General features: G+C 37.7%; 1 pseudogene; it reads right to left on the bottom strand.

Annotated features, from left to right (window-relative positions):
• Positions 1 to 1,012: 1,012 nt before the first annotated feature.
• LOC128856986 (uncharacterized) lies at positions 1,013 to 13,629 on the bottom strand (annotated as a pseudogene).
• Between the last annotated feature and the right edge of the window lie 1,249 nt (positions 13,630 to 14,878).

Below are 14,878 nucleotides of genomic sequence, written 5' to 3'. Positions count from 1 at the left end.
CGCGAGAAGTTATTGGTAACTGCGATGCGACAACGCCGAATCGAGAGCACATATCCTGGAATCAAAATCAGTGGCGTTATATTTTTTTCCGCCAAGAAATCGAAAATAAATACAGTTGGTTCAGACGATAGGACGCACGTGAGGTGACCAAAATATGCTGCATTCGATACCAAATTCGTCTCCTCAATCATAAAGCACGAGTTGGGCTCAATAATGGTGGGGGGCTGTTTTTCGTGGAACGATGTCGAGCTACTTCATCGTATTGCAGGTCATGCGGATGTGGTCAAGTATGCTCTCTCTCTCTCTCTTAGCTTCATACTCTGTGGTGGACCATAGCTTCATCAACAATCCTCCTCCAATTCAGTCGCTCTCTTGCCTCATTTCTCCAATTATGAACGTTCATCGTTTTTAAGTCTCCTTCGAAGTCATCAAGCCATCTCTTACTTGATTGGCCTTTTTTTCTTCCTCCAATTGGACGCAAAGTAAACACCCTTTTTTGGATTCTTTCGTTAGGCATTCTTATGATGTGGCCAATCCATCTAGTCTATCTACGTCAAGTACGTTCAGATACTTCAAAAGTGCAATGCTGCCTTATGCAGAAAAGAATTTGTCGGTGATTTGGAAATTTCAACAAGACAATCATGCGAAGCACACTTCTCGTATGGCCAAAAAGTTTTTCCGAAAACAGTCAGTCATGTTTTGGGTTGGTTATCTTTGAGTGCCCACTTAAATCCAATGGAATATCTTTGGAGCAAGTTGGAAATGGGCTCAGTAAGCAGAAATAAAGACACTGTGTAGCAGTAGTAAAGTAAAAAGGCTTTTTAACAAAATATTAATGAATGTTGCCTTATTGTTGCCTCATAAAAAAGTCTTTCATAAAAAAACATCTGTCGTTGTGAGGCGGCTTGAAAATGTAGGTCCCTCCATTTGTGGAAAAACATCAAGACGCAAACACAAATATCCAAAATACGAGGTACTCCAAACCTTTAACTTTCCAAAGGTTTGTCTTGCTTGCTTTTTTTGTTTATTTTTCGTTTTGCTATTAGTTTATTACTGCATAATATTCAAATTATTTATAACCTCTTTATCTTTTAAATAAAATTTTAGGGCCCTTTTCCTTCAACTGTTGTGTTCTTATTCGTCCTCTTAATTTCCCTCCTCTGACTCTGCCCTTGCTGCGATTACACGAATGATTTCCATATCAACTTCCCTCTCTTCGGCTACCATATTCATCCTAAATATAAAGCAGAGGATAATAAGTAAATTGTTTTCAAATATTTGTCCAACTACTCACACTGAAAATTTCCTCTTCAACAAATCTCCTTGTACATCCGATTGGCTCACACATTCCTCCTCACTTTTCAAATACGATTCTTCTGCAGCAACAAATTTCCTTCTTAATATCGTAATTCTTATATGCAAAACTGGTGTCCGAATACACAAACCCTGGAAATAGCAATAAATTAATTAATAAGTCCATATTCACATATACATATACACTCCGCGAAATTCAATTAAAGGCACCTTGCTTTTCCTGAAGTACTTTCAATAACAACCGTAAAAACATAGTTTTTCTACAATCTGTAGCAAGCTTCATTAGGAGCTCAAAAAATAGAAAGTTCTTCATTTAGACGCAACGAAAACTTGAAATACTATTTTTTTCTTAAACAAAATCGAATTTAATAGCGAAATTCGATTAAAGGCACTGCTTCTAGTTATAATAAATAATTATTCAGAAAAACATGCCAAATATTGGTTACTCAAAATGAATAGAAAGACTAGCCCTCAGTTTTATTTATCACTTCAAAAGCCCGTTTTGCCATCGAAGCAAGTACATTTTGATAGTCCGAAAGTGGAATTCGCGACAATTCCTTCATAACGACGTCGCATACCTCATTTAAGAACTGAAGCTTAAACCTTCCAGTGTATTCTCGACGATGAATAATGCTCCACATGTTCTCGATCGGACTTTAGTTCGGGGACCGTGATTTTCACTCAAATACTTGAATCTGTTTCTCCTCAAGCCAACTTCGGCGGCCACGTGAGACAAATATGTCTGTGTTAGCCATCTAAAATAGGGCTTTACATCCTCTTTTTTTAAGTTAATCAAGACTTTGTTCTATAAATTTATGTAGCCATCTGAGTTCATTATCATCATCACCCATCAGCAGTACAGCTCTTGGTGAGCTGCAGCTTCCTCAAGAATCCTCTCCCATTTAACTCGCCAAGGGCTACCTTATTCCAGTTTTTTTTATTTTAAGCTTCTTAAAGCCTTCAGTTATGTTTTATAGCCATGTCAGCTTAGTTCTGCCTTTGCATTTTGTGATGATTGAATTGTAATGAATCATTTTTTCTGTGGTCGCGACGAAAGAGCCACTTCAAAAGTTTCGCTTGGTGAAAGAATACTCAAGGCTTTTCAAACGATATTTCTAATAATTTAAACAAGTCGGGTCATCAACATTGAATGTTTTTCGTCCGAAAATATTAAATTTTTCTCCTCATCGGCCCACGACATGTGCAGTTTACCACGTTTGTGTGACTCCGTCAGAGTTGGTTTTGACTTAATTCTTTTCCGAGCTAATCAATTACCAGTAGCTTAAATTTATTGCACACTGGTAAATTTAAGTTACTTAGCCGTTTTGATACCATGTAAGACAATAAGTCTTGAGAAATAAGTTTTGAAGTTCCCTTTTAACAGCAGTCCACGGGATTCTAATAACCGGATGGAAGGTCTCTGAGACCAATTCAGTCGACCTCTTCCTGGCAAGTTCATTAGCAATTTCACTATGTTCTTATGTCCTGGGATCCAGATCAGAGAAATGTTACCTGCACACCCAAGAGGTTGGATCTCCTCCTCACTGGAGTTGACTAGTTTGGACCATGGCATCGTCAGAGTCTCATGCTTCCTAAGCATTTTGCATGTCTGTAGGATCGCAAAACACTAGCAGTCTTTGGCAATTTTAAGAATATAGATACATTGGCGGAGTTAGAGAAAACTTTTGCTCCGATTTCCGATGCCATCTTGGAGCCGTCAATGAAGTCAGAGGTACCAGCTTCAGTGCAGATTTTCCTCTTGTTTCAATCCTGCTAACTTCGAAAGATTGCCCTGATACGACCCTCAAACTCCAGTTTGCGGATAGAGAGATCTGTTTGAAGTTCGGAAAAATACGGTGTTAATTGTCCGAAAATTCTATCATGTCCCTTGAGAAATCGCCTCCATAGGCAAACCTCCTTTAACCTGATTGCACCTTGAGCAGCGATGACAATAACGTAAATCTCAATGTGAAGTAAGTGTAAAACGACATTCAGGGCAGTACTGGGACAAGTTCTACATGCTGCGATGATACCAATACTTACAGTCCTTTACACCCTTCCTAGTTTAGGGATATTATAGCTCTTCCGATGAGCTTCTCACCAAACCAGGCATCCTTAGTTAAAATTGCCGCAACCGTTACGTTGTACATCCAAATGTTTCCACAACAGTCGGTTCTACGTTACCGAAACGACCCGGATTTATATCCGGCCAAGGACTGTTACTCCAGCAGCATTTCCCGTATGTAAGTATGGGGAATTTTTATGCTGGTACAACAACAACAACATCCAAATAGTTTTCATGATAAACTCCTAGAGTTCTAGTGTGGAATACAGGACTACAACGTATTTCTCCCATTCGGATCTGTTTTGCGCTAATCGTTTAACTTCCTTCCAGCTAAGCTGCATGCCGCGGGTTTTTGAATTTAGCAGTCGTCTCCAAGTGTTCGCTGATCTTCCACGTCGGCGGCTTCCTTAGGGGTTCCAGTCAATGGCGGCCCTTGTTACGACTCCATTTCCTCTGCGGATCTCGAATAGTATTGGCTGTTGCCGGGTTCTAGCCCATAAGTCAGCATTAGAGATAATATTTGGCCAGCAGATTTTGAAAATGCCTCGAAGGCATTTGTTTGCTAAAACTTGTAATGATCTTGTGTCAGCTGCCATCGCATTCTATGTTTCACAACCAAATAGTAAAGTTGACTTTACGTTGGAGTTAAAAATTCGCAGTTTTGTGCGCTGTAACATGTGTGATGCGTTTCAGATTCCTCGTAGAGAGCCAAATGCCGTCACAGCTTTCTTTATTCGGCTTTTGATATCATAGCTCGAACCACCAGAGACCCATATAACGCTGCTTAAGTAGCAGAAATATTGTATTGTATTGAGAAATTTTGCGTACTTCCTGTGTTTATACGCATGACTTTAGTTTTATCGATATTTATCTTTAGGCCGGCTTTCTCAACTGCTTTTCGCACTGCTTTAATCTTCGCCGTCATATGAAGATAGTCAATATCTGCTAGGCGCCTTTGCAGTCTCCAGTCCCTTCCTGATAACGAGGCGTTTGTCATGACTACGTCCAAAATGATGTTAAAGAGAAGTAGCGGGCAAACACATCCTTGTCGTAAACCTGTTAATATTTTGATTTTGTCAGCCAGAAGTTTCTCGTGCATTATCCGACAGCTTTCGTCCGTGTAAAGTGCTTCGATGAGCTGAATCAGTTTCGATGGGACCCCTTTGCACTCGAGGGCATTACGAATAGCGCCGTGAAGTAAAGAATCGAACGCTTTTGGAAGACCGGGGTCGAGGTGTAGTAATCCAGCGCGGTCCTCGGGATTTGCTTTCAAGAATTCAGACGAGGTGCTCTCGTCTCCAGGAGCCATGCTATTTTGAGAAGAGTTTACCGCAGTGACAACTTCTCAAATGCGTGGGCTGTCCATTGGAATGTCAGCTCTTTCGTCATGTGCTGTGTATTGTCATATATTTTTTTTCTTTTCGATTGTTGACTTTTTATGAGAATTGACCTTGTATTGAAGCAGATTTTTGTTTTTTGTTTTCCTTGTTCACTCCACTCGGGAGCACAGGGCCTCGACAAGACTCTACAATTGTACATGGTTCTGTGCTCTTGGTTTTGCACCGTCACATGAGATGTCACATCTGCTAGTTCGCGCAACATCGAGCTTCTCCAAGTGTTTTTTGGTCGACCGCGCCTACTGTTCCCTTGCGGGTTTCAGTCCAGAGCAATTTTCGTCATGCTATCTGGTGGTTTTCTCAAAGTGTGACCTATCCATCGCCACTTTCTGGGTTTGATTTGCCCAAGGATGGGTTGCTCGTTCGTTAATCTTCACAGTGCGTCGTTACTGATGGTGTTTGGCCAGAATATTCTGCAGATGATGCAGAGGCTTTTGTTGATGGAGGGGTGTAGCCTCTGTGTGATGGTGTTAGAGAATGAGCCGAATATTCGTAGTTTAGTGGGCCTGGAGATTTGCGAACTCCCCCATACTGTAAGCATTCGCTCAAATGCCGCCCTTGTTTTGTTTAACCTGCTGTTGCCATCTTCAGCTATTCCACCGTTTGCCGTCATAGTGCAGCCGAGGTAGCAGGAGCTTTCGACAAATTTCACCGGACTTCCGTCAACTATTATAGGTCTTGTTTTATTGTGGCTGACTCTCATAGCTTTGATCTTGGCGATGTCGACCTTCAGTCCGACAGTGCGTGGCAGCGCGACTAGTTTGTCCCCCTTCGCTTGCATGTCAGAGAGTTTGTGAGAGAGGAGGCAGATGTTATCGGCGAAGTTTAGGTCCTCAAGATGCCTTTTTTGTGCTAGGTCAGTTGGCTCATGACGTCATCAAGAACGATGGCAAAGAGGACAATTTTGCAATGGGCAGCTACTCTATGATGCATTTTGTCCAAGACGAAGGCAGCTTTTCATTGCTCCAGATGGCGGTGATGTGGGGATGAAGAATTTCCGCTGATATTTGCGGGTCGGCAGTCATTAGTTCAGGCTGTATGCCATCTTCGCCCGCAGCTTTGTTGAGCTTCAGGTTATTAATTGCATCCTTAATCTCCACTAAGCTGGGTCAGGATGTTGCTGTTTTATTGCTAGTTGTGATACTAGTTATATAAAACCTAAACTTTAAACTTACGTCTAAGTTCAAATGATTGTATGCCCAACTTACTCAATTGAAGACATAGAAAATGAAAATTTAAAAATGACGCAGAAAGTAAAGAAATGAAGAAATACCATTACCTTTAAGTCAATTTCACGTAGCGTATAACTTTTTCAGTACTCACTCTTATCATCTCGTTCGTGATAAAGCTGAATCCAAGCGTTAAAGGTTTGACTGCTGCCGACTTTCTTTTACTTACGATATCATTTGCGTTCGAAATAAAGTTCGCATTTATGCCAGCTGCGTACCAAAAATGTATGACTCTTAATTTTTGACAATTTTTTATAAATTCAAGTGATTCCTCTGCAATTATTTTTCGGCCGCCATCGATATGCAGTTCTTCCAAATTGATCAATTCTTTAAATATATCTAGCGAGACTTCGTGTGGCATAGCCGCGCGCGAAAATTTCAATATCCGCAAGCTTCTCAATTCAGAAATTCCGTTTAGGTGAAAATCAGTTAGAGAACCATCACAAAAAATGAGCTCCTCCATTTAATTTTTTTTGCGTAGTTCATCAAATAGGATTTTATCGTGATTGGGAGCGCACGTAATATATAAATCGGGTTTCTCTGCGCATGAATCACATACGTGAATAACGAAATCCCAAATCTCAAGCTTCTTTAGTAGGGGTAAAGTGCCAATCAATTGCCAAGATTTGCAGTGATTATACTCAACCACAAGCTCCTCGAGATACTTTAAGTTTTCGACCATTTCAAAGGCGTACTTTTCGGAGAATACTCCCGGATCATTGGGAATTACTAGCACTCGCAGTGGATTGTGGTAGGTGGTGTGAATCAAATTTTCCGAATCTATGAATTTGTTGGTGTGAATGTGTAGCTCAGTGAGTCGGCAGAGGTCAATCAAATTTCTCCCTAAAGATAAGAAACATAGAAAGGGCTATTAAAAGAGAAAACTGAAAGTGACTGCAGAAATTTGAAATAGCTTTTAAGTAGGTTAGGTTAGGTTAAAATGGTTGCCAAAGGGTTGGGCACAATTTGATAAAGAAAACGGATTCATCCTTTGTGATACCATTGAGAAGGGAGTACGAGAATGTGTTGCTGTATCCAGTTTCACGTACACGCCTCACAAATTTATGAAGAAGATGCACTTCTCTTCTACTGAATTTACAACGTACTTTTCGGGCAGTGTCGGGCATTATTTTAAACCTCCGGAAGTGTGAGTCACCCCGGAGTGTGAGTCACCCCACAAAATGTTTGATGGGTTGTGGTTTGGTTATTTCTAACATCTGAAAATATATCCTTAGCTGCATTTTAGCAACACCGATTTCACTCTTCGCATTCATGTAGTAAGTCCTCAGTAGTTGGTTTGTCGGTGCTTACCGAATTTATGCAGATGTAAGAAAGTGATTGGGTGAAATTTACCCCAGTGTGTCGTTTATGTCAAAGAAAAATAGGTGTTTCTTCCGCAGGTTAATATTATCCAACATTGTTCAAGCGTAAGTCGACCCATTTCGTAATCCGCGGATTTTAACATAACTTTCCGTTTAATTGTAACATCCCGTAGTTCAAGATTAGCTGTCCCATCCTATATGTTTGATCGAAATCGCATTCTGGTTGCTTATTTTACACAGTGATCCATCCAGCGTTGGAACAAAAGGGTGCTTTTTAAGAGGTATAGGAAATTTTTTCAAAAAAACACACGTAAAATTCAGAAAAATTCATGAAATTTTTATTTAAATCGATAGTACAGTCCATATAATTTAGTGTTTGAGGATTATTTCATGCAAATGTTGACCGCGACTGGGTTTCAAATGATCCATCCGCTTAGTCCAAGTTTGGCATACTCTTTCCAATGTTGCGGCCGATATCTCACATATAAATGCTTTAATGTTGTCTTCCAATGCGTTAATTGAAGCAGGCTTGTCTAAATAGACATGAGCTTTAACATAGCCCCATAAAAAATAATCTAAAGGCGTTATATCGCACGATCTGGGTGGCCAATTGACAGGTTCCGAACGTGAAATAAAATGTTCATCGAACTAGCCTCTCAACAAGTCCAATGTTATGCGTGCTGTGTGGCATGTGGCACCGTCTTGCTGAAACCACATGGCATGCAAGTCAAGCTCTTGCATTTTGGGCAAAAAAAAGTTGGCTATCATTTCACGGTAGCGCTCACCATTCACAGTTACGTTACGATTCGCAGTATCTTTGAAGAAGTACGGTCCAATGATACCTCACCTCCAGCCCATAAACCGCACCAAACTGTGACCTTTTCTGGATACATTGGTAGCTCTTGCAATTCTTCTGGCTCACTACAAAATCGACAATTATGCTTATTTACGTACCCATTGATCCAAAAATGAGCTTCGTCGCTGAACACAATTTTTCGATAAAAAAGTGGATCTTCGGCCAACTTCCCAAGAGCCCATTCACCAAAAATTCTGCGTTGGGGTAGGCTGTTCGGCTTCAATTCTTGCACCAGCTGTATTTTGAAAGGCTGCACACCTAAATCCTTTCGCAAAATTTTCCACGTGGTTGAGTAACAGAGGCCCAATTGCTGCGAGCGGCGACGAATCGATAATTGATGGTCATCATTAACAGTGGCCGATACAGCTACGATGTTTTCTTCAGTTCGCACCTTACGTAAGCGTGTTGGTGGTTTAATGTCCAATAACGTAAATTTGGTTCTAAATTTAGTCGCAATAGCTCGAACAGCCGCTTCAGTGGGTCGATTAAACTGACCATAAAAAGGAAGAAGCGCGCGGTAAACTTTCTTAACAGAACACCCATTTTTATAATAAAATTCAATGATTTGCAAGCGTTGTTCGTTTGTAAGACGATTCATGGTTAAATTATAGACCAAACTGAAGATGTTTCACAGTGAAACAAAACACGAAACATCCGTCAGCTGTTTAAACCAACTGTTTAAAAATATAATAGCTAAAAAATCACCCTTTACATTTAATTCTATTTTTTCAGAACATTTTATTGATACGATATTTTTGTAAGCAATGACGAGATTCAATTCTTTTTAGATAGCTCAAAAATTAAATGTGGAAAAAATCAAAGAAATCGGATCGAATGGAAGAACGGCCTACGTAGCCGACTGAGTTGGTAAGTGCTATCTTTCTCTGGGCATGAAACATCAAATGACAGTAAAAGTTTTTCAAGTTGCACAGCCAACACCAAATAAAGGGTGTAAGCGCGAATTAGTTATATATACATATATGTATGTATAACTATGATATATTATAAAGGGAAGAGTGGAATTCGATATCGAAATAGGCTTCAGTAATTCCAGCGACTTAGGATATTCCAAGGATTTCGAATCGAAAGACTATTTTTGTACATTTGTCGATAAGCGAAAGAAGCTCATATGCCGTCAAGGAGGGTACTTCTAAAAAGTATGATTTACCTGTTGCAAGGTCGAAAGCTAAGCCAAAAACCGGGGATGGCAAGCTAAGATCTAAAAATTCCAATAGAGTTAATAATTTTAGTAATTTTAATATTGTAAAAATAGATTTGAGGCAAAGTATGCAACATTTATGCCACCGAGGCGGATTCCCCTACACCTAGTGGCAATAATCTCAACAATATTTAACCTAACCCAGCATTGAAACTGGTTGAGGAGTTCTAACTTAGTAAAATATCGATCTGAAACATAAAGCTCTTTCTGGTTCTAAATACGAAATATCAATTATGAACACATAACCAGACTGCAACCCTGTTGCTCATTTTTGGAATTTATTCATTTATTTGCATGTTTAGTATATGAAGCAATCATTTTTTTACAGACTAGTTAACAATTACACTTGAATTACTTCGCCGTATTCAGAATATCAGTAAAATCTGTTTTAGGTATGAAAAATCAAGATGTTAATGATGTGGCTAAATTCACAAATATCCTTTCCAATGGGCGCATTACGCGCATAATTTGTTCTAGCATAATCTGCATCGAAAGGGAACTAAGCTCGAAGATACTTCCGTGGAACTTCAAAATTAATTCTTTCTGAAAGTGGCTGTGACAGTCATGAACTCCTTGAGTAATGCAAAAAATAAAAGTTAAAGATAACATTGACCTTCTTCGAGTGATTCCAAATTGGCCAGCGCTAAACGTGCAATATGCGAAGGCATAGATCTTTAACTTCTTAAAGGGATTGGAAGATCACTTACGGAAGCTGTACTGAATTTTCAATAGACTGCGTGGTTTTGAAAAAGAAACATGGAATGCTTGTGGTACATCAGAGGTGGTGAAAAAAGGTTCAGATTGAACATCATCAAGAGTGACAATGCACCGTCTTCGACTCGAAGAGGATTTAAGCCATTGCAGAAAGTGGAATGAAAACCCATGCAAGCGAGCTTGTCGCTCAAGGCTTTAGAAAAGTCGGTGCAATTGCAATCAATTTAGTACCCAGAAGAGAATGCTGAGTTACAATACTAACGAAAGGCAGCCAAATGTGTAAGTGTAGAACAACCCGATACAAATCCGTGTTGATTCGGGCTGAGACTAAGACTTTAACTTCTTGTTAGGCCGGGAATTTATTAAAATATATAAATCTAGTAGCCCAAATTTATAGGCCTTCTTGTTATTCTATAAATTACTAAAACCGTATCTAAAGGGTTATCTAATAAGAGGTGCTATTTTGATATTGAAAGAAAAATGCTACTTTTTAGTAAAAATTATATGATGTTTATTTCACTATAAAGAAGAAAGTATGCCGTTAATATTGGAAAAATCAGCAGGCAAATGACCACAACGACCACGGTTACAGGACAATATCCTTTTCACGAAAATTTCCATAACCGAATTGCAAAGTGGCTGCCCTACGTCTTCAATAGCCTCACGAATTCCATCTTTGAGCTCTTGAATCGACCCTGTGCTGTTCGCATAGACCTTCTCTTTCACGTGGTCCCAAAGAAAAAAGTCACAAGGTGTTAAATCACAAGATCCTGGTGGCCAATTGTGATCACCTCTTTGAGAGATAACACGGTCCGGAAACTTTTCCCGTAAAATATCAATGGTTTCGTTGCTTGTGTGACACGTAGCGCCGTCTTGTTGAAAATAAACGTTGTCCAGATCAATACCATCCAATTCCGGGCATAAAAAAAATCGTTAATCATCTCTCGATAGGGCAATCTAATCATTCAAAACGCCTGTTATTGGAAAACCCTTATGTAAAAAACTTCACAGAGCAAATTAGGGGGACCTTATCCAGCAATCATTTTTTAGTTTCTCCATTATTTATTGATATTTTTACTAGACAGTGAATATACTTGCACACATGACAGAAAGGGCTTGCGTTCATCCATCTCTATTTTCTTTGCAGTGCGGAAAATGTTTAACTTTGAACTATTCATTCGATATTTTAACATTTTTTTACTTAGTTTATTAAGAAATAATTCTTACACAAAATAACAGCATCAATAACTTATTAAATTCAAATAGATCACATTAAAAAAAAATACAATATAATTTAAGTCTAACGAAGAAAGTTTGCGTTCACTTCAAGAATAATGAGAATAATATTACAGAAATTCAGGAATTCAATAGCTAGTCGCATAGCCATGACTTCTTATGACCTCTAGAAGGCGATTTTTCATTGATCCAAATAATTTTCCAGCGAATTCTGGACTTATTGCTTTTCATTGTTCCTTAAAGATATCTTTTGGCATTTCTTTGCAGGTTAAGTATGCAGCCGGATTTGTTCCACGAGTACGTCCCATGGGGCTTAGATCTGCTGATTGTGGGGGTGTATATTATTGTTTTGGAACATTATAGAGCAACCACAGTATAAAATAAACCATGTGTTGGAAAATAAATCTTCCACCCATACCCAGCTTATTTGCACTTTTTCGCAAATTTTTTTGTAAGATATCAAGATAATCAAATTTGTTCATTATCGATTCTTCCAGGTTTTGCGTATCGAGTTTCGTTTCCGGTTTATACTAAAAATGCAGAATTTACTTTCATCTGAGAAAATTATTCCATTCCAAAACTCAAGAGGCTTATTCAAGTGCTACCTTGCAAAGGCTATCCGTTTAAGTTGATTTACTTTTGAAATGAAGGGTTTTTTCGTGCGACCCTGGCGTGAAATTCAGCCTTTTTAAGTATTTTTCTGGCTTGCTTTTAGTCGTGTATTAGTGCTAGCAAGAGTGGTTACTTTGCAAATTTCTCTCTCCGAAAGTTTTGATGAGGGTTCGGAAGGATTCGTAGGATTTTGTTTGGTTGAAGTTCTTAATCACTATTTGGATAGATAAGTACTGCTCTTACTGTTTCAGCTCTTATAATTCTTCCGCCAACTATCGATTATTTCCTTTCGTTAATTCTATCTTCTTTCTTTTTTTACTACAGTTGAACAAAATATCTTTCCTCCATCAATGGTATCGTTTATACCTTGCTTCTGAACCACGACTACTAATCGAATGTTCAAAAAATAAAAACTTACTTTTTTCGTCTTTTTCATCCAAACAATAGTTGCTATATGATGTGAACACAATTTTCTGTTTAAATTATTTGAGTATCGCTACGTTAATCCAACTCACAAAGTCGCAGCTGAAATTCCGCGAAATTTTGCGCTTAGACTTCAAATTATCGCCTTTAATATTAGTAACTTCTCGTTTCACATAGTTTTATAATGTAATGTTTTAATACAAAGGGTGAACGCAGACTTTTTCAGCCATGAGTATGCATACATGCATGTTAATGCGAAGAGCTCATTACACTCACTAAATTTTAAGTAAAAAATAAATATATTAATAAATTACCACGTAGATCGTAAGTGCCAATGCAGATTAAAACTTTCAGATTTGGCAAAGGCAAAAGCTCAGCCATATGCTCATCAGTGAACGAAAAGAGTTTTGCTTCCTCAATCTCTGGATGAGAGTTGCGTAGTTTATTTAAAAATCTTTTAGAACACTTTGATTTCGATAAATTAATTCGTTTGATTATTTGCATGGGAAAATCATCGGTGCCGATTAGGTGACCAAAGTTTTGAGCTAAATAATCATTAACTTCCGTCCAGTTATGGAAATACTCATAGTAGATGTACTGGAATCTTTTGCACACATTCACCCAGTGGTAACGCTGGATATCGTGATCCAATCGTTTACAAATGTTTATCAAACATTCATCAGGCAAGTCGAGTATTGTCACCATTGTTATTTTTCGTTTTTTACTGTATTACAAAATGTAAAAAAGCGCAAACCATATTTTGAATTCACAACTGTTACTATTTTTGTACATATACATATATGTTTATAAAGATTATCGCAACGAATTATTTAGAAAACTAACAGTTTCCATTAAACAATTCGTCTTTATCCGCACGATATATATTGAAGAATTTATCTGCAGTTTTAAAAATAAAATCTATGCACTTGCATCTTTTTTTTTCAAGTTACACTTTAACATCTTATTAGGCCGGAAATTTCCCAAGAGGTAGCGTTTTACCGTACCACTGCGAGAAGTAAGGAAGCTTGATGCATCTACTTTACATTGGCTGATCGTACAACGCACAACAAGCAACTGATTGGACGCTATAATTTTGTTTTTTGAGCGCCTTGCGTTTAAAAGCAGTAAATTACATATTTAATAATTATATCTTTCGTATGATTTTTCACTTCCACTAATTGATTTATAATTCCTCTATGGCAATTTCATCTCCAATTCACTAAATAAATGTTTACACTCTCATTCGAGTTTATGAACTGAAAGTAATCAACCTCAGTGCTTGCAATTTGTATATAGAGTTCTATAATTTTTGCATAGCAGCATATAACGCAGCTCTCATAGAGAATCATCTTTCAGTGGTTACACATTGTTGTTTTGAACTCAACTCATACTTTTACCAAGAATGATAGAAAGAAGATTGCGCCCATCAGAGCGTACGTGACGTCACGTTTGCAGAGTTGTGCAGTATTGCCAACCATTTGCTCTTCGCAATAAATTTAGTGCTTTTTTATACCGAAAATGCGACAATTTTTAATTTTGGTGTTTGTTTCTTTTTGTTTTTAATTTAAGGCTACCGAGACTTTAGGTTGGAAAAAAACTGTATTATTATACAAAAGAAGTTTAAAAAAGGCCACTCTGAGAAGATTTTAGTGCTAATGAAAATTTTTTTACTCTTATAAAATTTGATAATTTGAAAGTGCAAATTTAATTTTTGGCTCCATTTAAGGCTATGCAAAAATATTAAATGCCCCACTCTCAACTCTTCTTAAGATTGAAAACCTTTTTACACATTTTAAAAAGCCTTTGAATTTATTGAATGCGAATTGAAACCATAGAGGTGTAATCGTTTCTTCCGGCCATCAATCCTTAGTGAGACATAGAGCATCAAGAGGTGTATTCATAGTAAAAATAAGCAACAAAATACAAGAAAATACTAAAGAAACCATACTGACATTTTTACAAAAAGAGTACCTTATCTAGTTACATAACTTCAAATATAGCAAAAAAAGTCGTTCCCTTAACAAAAGAATTTCGCTTAACAAAAAAACTCATAAATTAAATTGTACATAAGCATAACACATTTATTTAAAAAAAACGCACATTCTACAGACAATTTGTCACGCATACAAAGTTCTTACTTAACACAATAAAAATTTCGTGTTTTATTTTCTTTAAATGGGCATTTAGTGCGTTTTTATATCCAAAGCTAGGCAACTCTGCAGTAGCGAGAGAGAGATTTGACTGCCGAAAGCAGAAGAACACCAACAACGCCGGCAATCGCGGGCAATGCCACCAGATGTTAAAAAAAAGTAAAGTTAAATAAAACTGAGTGAATTATTTAAATAATTATTAAAAAATGTATATTTTACAAAATTATAAACATGACATTTTAATTAGAACGGCTAGAAAAATGTCATGAAGAAAGAACTAAAACTCCGAGACAAAAAATAATAAAAATAACAAAAAAAAAATGCTAAATCAAGTTACGAAA

This window comes from Anastrepha ludens, chromosome 3, assembly GCF_028408465.1.
Source record: "Anastrepha ludens isolate Willacy chromosome 3, idAnaLude1.1, whole genome shotgun sequence".
Classification (NCBI taxonomy): Eukaryota; Metazoa; Arthropoda; class Insecta; order Diptera; family Tephritidae; genus Anastrepha; species Anastrepha ludens.
The sequence above is the reverse complement of the archived record's forward strand: the minus strand, read 5'-3'. Positions and strand labels throughout refer to the sequence as shown.